The 7,160-nt window shown below is 36.6% G+C and overlaps 1 long non-coding RNA gene across 1 annotated transcript in view; it reads right to left on the reverse strand.

The window, feature by feature from the left end:
* The window catches only part of LOC114215333 (uncharacterized), a 69,679-nt gene extending 68,966 nt beyond the window's left edge, over positions 1-713 (reverse strand). Inside the window, exon 1 of the long non-coding RNA XR_003610557.2 lies at positions 636-713. This is a non-coding gene — a long non-coding RNA (uncharacterized LOC114215333). The remainder of the gene's footprint in view (positions 1-635) is intronic.
* Between the last annotated feature and the right edge of the window lie 6,447 nt (positions 714-7,160).

Below are 7,160 nucleotides of genomic sequence, written 5' to 3' on the forward strand. Positions count from 1 at the left end.
AAGTAGTATAGTATAAAAGGAAAATCAGGGCATGGGCTTTAAAATCAGACCTGAGATTAAATTCTACCTGTTCCAATATATAAACTGTGTGACATTGGACAAATTATTTGATCCCTCAGAGTCCTAGCTTCCTTATCAGCAAACATGGATATTAACACGGGATTATTGGGAAAGCAAGCAATGATATATTTCTAATTTAGATGTCAGTTAATGCTATGTTTCCTTTTCATGCTATGACCTCTAGAAATGCCAGTCTCCAGCTTGCTCTGAGTCTTCTTGGTGCTGAATTCCATGGTCATCTCTTGTTTCTACTAAACATTTTATCTTTTATATCCTGTCTCTTGTACCATTTTCTTTTCTCTAACGGTGCCACCCCATAGGAAGCACAACCCTTTCCTCTGATTTCTCCAAAGCACCACCACTCACACAAGGCATTTGTGCCTAGGAGACATGAGAACAGAATAATGACAGACTTAAAAATAAATATTAAAAATGTTGTGAGCTATTTTCTGTTCCCAACTAACTTTCCTATTAAAATTGCTTCCTCTTACTCCCAACATTTTCCTCATACCTCCTTCTCTAACTCCCAACCACCAAAGTTTCTGCTATATATCTTTTGAAAATCATGTAATTACCTTTTCTTCTCACTCCCAAGGACATTCTTGTTATGCTCAGGGAGGCTGGTTCTGAGAACTTGGTGGTCAGCGGTTAAAGTATTGTTGTTTTCTCTTAGCTACATTCCTAAAATTCCTGAAAGAGCAGACATTCAATTAGTGGTAGTTATTATTTTTATGTGTATAGATTCCCAAGGTAATGACCTTGAAATACTATTCTCATTTGAATATATAAATTCTTTTATGTTTCTTAAAAAGCCAGTCTTGGTACTTTATGGTTGCCTTTACAAATTACCATTCCAGAGACCATAGAGAATAATTTAATTCTTTTGTTTTTGAGAGTACTGAAAAATAACTCACTAACATTACATTTTTACTTATGTCCTAGCAAATGACATTTTTCCCTTGTTTTGCTTCAACAATCACTTATTTTCCTGTATTAGATGTATTCTACTTTGGATTTCAGAGAACCATTCCTGGGCATTCTCAATCTATATGCCTCCTCTTGAATTGCTGATACTATCCCAATGGCCAGGGTATATTATATGATCTAGGTCTAGGAAATAGTACATTCCACTCCCTGGCCACAGATATTGGTCAGGGAATAGACAGGTTACTAATATCAAGTGAACCAGACCAAATGAGACTTAATTCTAGATGCTTTCGTGAAATCCAAATGTGACTTACTCCCCTAGCTTCAGGAAAAGTTGTTGGGTAACAGCTCCTAGACATCAGCCCTCCCTGGGAAACTGTCTCAGTTGAAGAGACACACCTGCCTTAGGGCTTCCCAGGATAGCCTGCATTTGATAACTCATTGATGTCAGTGGTATAAATACCCTGCCACTTTGCTTCAATGTGGGACACCCCAAAGGTCATCTCAGACCCTCCCTTTTGTTCTCTTTTTGGGTGATTAGTACCAACATAAAACTGAAAGTCATCCTTTAGGTCCCTAACCCTCAACATCCAATGAGTGCTTCCTATGCACCAAACCCTATATCAAGTGCTTTATACCACACCACTGATCTCTAAGACAATGACTGTTTTTAGCTCCATTTTACAAATAAGAAAAATCCAGTTTAGAGATATGAAATACATTTTCAAGGTCACACAGTGAGTAAATGAAGAAAACAAATTGAGATTGTCTTCTCTCTGCTCTAGGGCCCACACCCTGAGTCAATTCTTTATAGTGCTTTTGCATCAAACATCAACACATTACTTTTTTGTTGTTGTTTTTTAACACAATCCTGTTTTTAACTTTGCAACTTTACCCAGTCACTTTTGGAAAGGAATATTAATTATCTGGAGGCAATTTTTAAGTAAATGTTCTTGTTTGCCACAGGAATGGAGATTTATTCAAGTTACTTCATGCATAGTTAACATGATACATATGCTAACTAATAATGGAGACAGGGTCTCTTAGAATCTAGAAATAGACATACAGCCAAGCCTCTTGGAAAGACAAAATGGATATTTAAGAACCAAGAAACTCCAATCCCCAATTTATGTTGTTGCTTTTCAGCTAGAGCTTGTTGATGTTCACTCTAGCTCTCATCAGTAGACATGGCTCAGTTCTTTCTCTATCACTTCTTTTTCCAGGCATACCTTTCCATTTATACTTCTTCTACTAAACTCTTGTATGCCTTCCCCATATCTCTAAGTCAAATTCCTGAAGGATAAAAATGATATATTGAGTAGAGCCTTTGAGTCAAACCTTCTCAAATGTTGTCGGCTGCCTATGATTGTTGCCCGTGAGTAAGTTCCAGTCCAAGAGGGTAAGGAAGAGTGGACACTGTAGATACAGGAAATGGCCACCTATGCCGAAAGACATCCTGGCAAAGGTGCCCTCAGCCAGCAACCACAGTAAAGAACTTTTCCACTGAAGGAGACAGAACAGACTGGCCTCTCCAGGTTTGACCTGCCCAGTATGTTGTGGAAACCTAATGGGGATTGAGTGCATATTTAATTCTTTGACTAGAGTAAGACTTCTCACCCATTAGAGGAAATGACCTAGTTCTTTTTTTTGTAATTCCCTACTTGTTGGGTTTAGGATTTCAAATGTGTTTCTTATGTAAGTTTATAGAATATGACCATTGAAAGGGACCATGAAAGTCATCTACTCCAGGATTTTCTTCTATGGGAAATATGACATTATGAAATAGCCTGTATTGTTTACAGATTTACTAAATGTGATCAGTGTTAGAGGAATAATATGATCAGATCATTGTTTTATGAAGATAATGAGGTTAATGCGATATTGAAGGAAAAGAGACTGAAAGAGAGCAGGTAACATGCTTTGCAATAGTTTGGATGAAAGCTATTAGAGTCTTACTAAGAAAGAGGCAATGGGAATGGAGAGAAGCACAAACCAGAGGTTTTTGTAGCAGGTAAAAATGAGGGTGTTAATAAAAATGAGATAATGAGGTGGAGCGGAATGAGTGGTAAGAGTGACAGATGCTGTGACATGAAGATAAGTGGTGATTTTAGGGACTATGGTACCTATAGTTAAGACAAGAAGTACAGGTGGAGCAGAGGATTTTTCTGTAGGGAAAAGATGGCATCTGACACATGATTTTGAACATGTTGCATTTGAGTTTTCTTCAAGTGATCCAAGTGGAACTTTCCAGAAAGAAGTATAAATCTGGGGTTGGAGCTTAGAATAGAGATTGGAACTGGTCATATAAATTTGGCAGCATATTCTATTCTAACCTTTCCACTTTGAATATTACTTCCAATAAAGAAAACATGCCAAAACTAATGTGCATTTATTTCTTTCTCTGATCTCCTAAATACAGGTTATCTCTTTTTTTAATTCCTCAAAACATACCAAATTGCTGAGAAAGAAAAAAAAAAAAATCCCAAAAGATTACATACTGAATGATTTCATTTGTATAATATTTTTGAGAAAACACGAAAGTACAAACTTTTAGAAATGGAGAACAGATTAATTGTTACCAGGGGTTGGGCAGGGGGTACTGGAGGGCAGTGGGTGTGGCTATAAAGTTCCATGATGATGGTGCATCTTGACTGTGGTGATAGTTCCATCAACATACAATTGTGATAAAATTATATATAACTAAACACATACACACATTAGTACAAGCAAAATTGGGGAAGTTAGAATTAAGATTGATGAATTAACAAATGTTAATATCCTGATTGTGATATTGTACTATAGTTTTCAAGATGTTACCGTTGGGGGAAACTTGGTAAAGCTTATATGGGAATCTCTGTATCATTTCTTTTTTTTTTAATTTAATTTTATTATGTTATGTTAGTCACCATACAATACATCATTAGTTTTTGATGTAGTGACCCACGCTTCATTGTTTTCGTATAACACCAGTGCTCCATGCAGTACGTGCCCTCCTTGTATCATTTCTTGTCACTGCATGTGAACCTACAATTATCTCAAAATAAAAAGTTTATTTTTAAAAAATAGTAAGTCTAGATAACTTTGAAAAAAAATTTCTCCTTATCTTTCCTCCATTTGCTTCCTTTATGCAGGAAAGGTTTGTGGCAACTCCTGGAAATAATTGAGTTTAAGGAGAAAGGAATGCCCCCAAGACTAAGAATAATTTGACCTCATTGAGAAGGAGTGGGATGAGAAAATTTGGAGAAAAAAAGAAAAGAAAGAGAGCAAAGGAGAGATTGAAGAGTCCTTAGACAACACCAGATAATTGGGACAAGAATAAGGGATGTTTCAGCAAAGGTCCTTGTCAGAAAGAGAGATGATGCTTGAGGAACCAAAAGTTACATGGCACCTAAGCCATGGTCCACACACACTAGTCAACCCTCTCTAAGGTGTTCACAGCCTATCTCTAGCATATGCTAGCTGTCATAACCACCAGGGGCCCTCATAGGGCACCCCTTGGTAAGCAGTTAGCACCTTGTTCAGTAAATGTACAGTAATGCTTATCCATAACCTGATATTTTTTGGCCTTGTCCAAATTACCTCCCACAATGTTCCAACATATTTGTAAAGCCAAGAAAGGAAAGTAGAACCTGGACATCTAGTGAACAGTGATAACTGAAGGAGGTGCTCTTCTATCTATATTTAGGGGATGTTTGTTAAACAGGGTCAACTTGAGACTACCATCCTCCACCCCCAGAAAGACTCAACCCAGCTACAGTACCTTTCTGTTTCTTTAGCATTCATCTTAAGCCTATGGAAAGTCTGGATTTTAGTTTTCTATCATCTTTTATGTCTTTTGTTATATAAGTCTCCTTTCAACATTAGTGAATTTCTTATAAAATTGGAGCTCAACAAAGAGATTTTTATGCAGCCACACTAGATTCTTTATATTCCTCTACCTTTTTATAGTGCATTGGGACTATGTGTATTTTGTTTCCTAAATTTCCATTTTCGGGGACTTCTACCTATCTTAAGCCACGTTCCTCTATATAAACACCTGCTAATGAACTACACTTTCCTCTGATTTTGTTTTAATTTGATTTCCTCCACATTAATCCATATGTAAGATTATCCTAGGAATTACCTTATTTTTTTTCTTATTATGAAATCTGATATGTCTTCTATTACTTCTGCATCACCAGTGAGTTCTTCCTTCCTGGTAAGCATTAGCTCCAAAGTTCTACATGTTACAACTTCTGTCTTCTTGGAGAACAAAGTCTCATCAAGGCAATTGAAGAGTTTATCAAAGCCCTGCTTTCAGCAGAATAAGGCTTTCAGCAGATGTCTGGGTAGTTCAAGTTTCTTATCACAACCAGATCATATTCCTGCACCTGTTTTATAATTTGTATGGGAGTGCGTCATTCCCTTCCTCTAACTGCCCAGCCATCCACAGTAGTGATATCACATCTGTTTCCTTCCACTTTACCCTTAACCAGATGTTCTCAGCTGTGTTTCCAAAATCAGGTTTATTAACTTTCTTCTGTAAAAAACTTCTTGAGAGACAATGATATTCTCCAACCATTTCTATTAGGTACATTTCTCTTGTGGTTTCTCAATTTCATTGCTGCTTATGGTATTGATGATTCTTATGGGCACATGTGTATCAATTTGTGGTGAAATCAGTAGTTATTTTACTACTCCCTGCAACAGTATGTAGGTACTTGTAACTGTTGTCAATCATGACCTTCTTATTTACTTTTCCCTCTGACAGTTAACAAATCCTTCTTCCTCTAAGGAGAAAGCTGTACCACAACAGTAATTCTTGATGATATCAAAATTTTACAGAGTTCTTTGGGGACATTTATTTTCTTTCCCCTCAATTTTTACTTTTTAGAGGCCTTTTCTAACAGGTTGCTGACACTCCTGTTTAAATATGTTCTTTTCAGGCAATTGCCCAATGAGTCAGAAGGAAAAGAGTTTATAAAATGCTAAGAAAAATCATTCTCATCTAAATCATTGTTCAACTTGTTTGACAGAGAGCATACACATTTAAATGGGGGAGAAAAAAATCTAGTTCTTCTCATGGCTCCACGTAATTCTAAGAGGACAAATTGCATTATATAGATGAAGCAGGAATTTTTAAATAAAAATGTTTTCACTGTTTTTAGCTACCCCTCCTTTTTTTCTTACCATTTTGATATATATGTTATGAGTGACAACATCATTGCACAAGCTCCTCACAGATGTTAATGATCCAGAATGATAAGTTTTTATTATTATCTCCTCTCATAACTTCTTCATATCTTTCCAAAAGTTACCTCAAAATGTTCTAGTTCAATGATTGTTTATATAACACAAAATGATTTGTAGAGTTCTGTTGGGGTTATTTGTATGCTTGTTTTAAACAATGTGCAAAAGGAAAAGAAAAAAAAATTTCTGTTAATAATCACGATAACCCATGACAGGTGTTTCCTTTAATTCTGTTATGGAGCAGTAGGGGTGGATGTTCTAATAGGAGAACATTAGTGATATTCAGAAAAAAGGGATCATTTGTTTCCAAAGAGAAGAATCCCCTTGATGGCCAGTTTCTCCCCAAGAAAGTCATAGTGACAAGTAGATAACAAGGAAGTCAGTAGTCCAAGTAATTAGGTGGCTAGTATATAACACTTTAGTGGCCCAAGTCACCTGTTCTCACATGTGGCCAAAGCACAAGCAGAGAGCAATAGAAAATAGCAAAGTACAAAGAACAGAAATAATATGAACATAACCTAACTTGCAAGGAATGAATTTCAGGAAAAGCATCAAAAGCAACCGTGCAGTGAAAGGTAAGAAATGTACAGAAGACAGAAAGTTTGCAAGAGAAGAAAAAGAAAAAAGAAATATAAGGGTGCAAAAATACCAAGGAGGGGCAACAAAGCCATAGTAATTTAAGATTGAAAACTAATACTTTTTCGATCTTAATGGTCCCTTAATAGTCCAGGATAGTAAGAAATAGACCAAATCAAGACAAGCAATTCCAGTGAGGGAGGGGCAAGTACCCAGTGTTCCAAACCACAGAGTCCAAAGAGGTATAGTACACATCAGCTTGGTTCCGAAGAGCTCCAGTGGCTGTAGAAATTCATTCTCTGAGGCAAAACAAAGCAATAGAAAGGTCCAAGCAGAAGCAATGCCATGGTTCCAAGAATTCAGTTCAC

Source organism: Eumetopias jubatus, unplaced genomic scaffold (assembly GCF_037043125.1).
Source record: "Eumetopias jubatus isolate StellerSeaLion01/CBP00866 unplaced genomic scaffold, mEumJub1_p1.0 scaffold_4, whole genome shotgun sequence".
In the NCBI taxonomy this organism is placed as follows: Eukaryota; Metazoa; Chordata; class Mammalia; order Carnivora; family Otariidae; genus Eumetopias; species Eumetopias jubatus.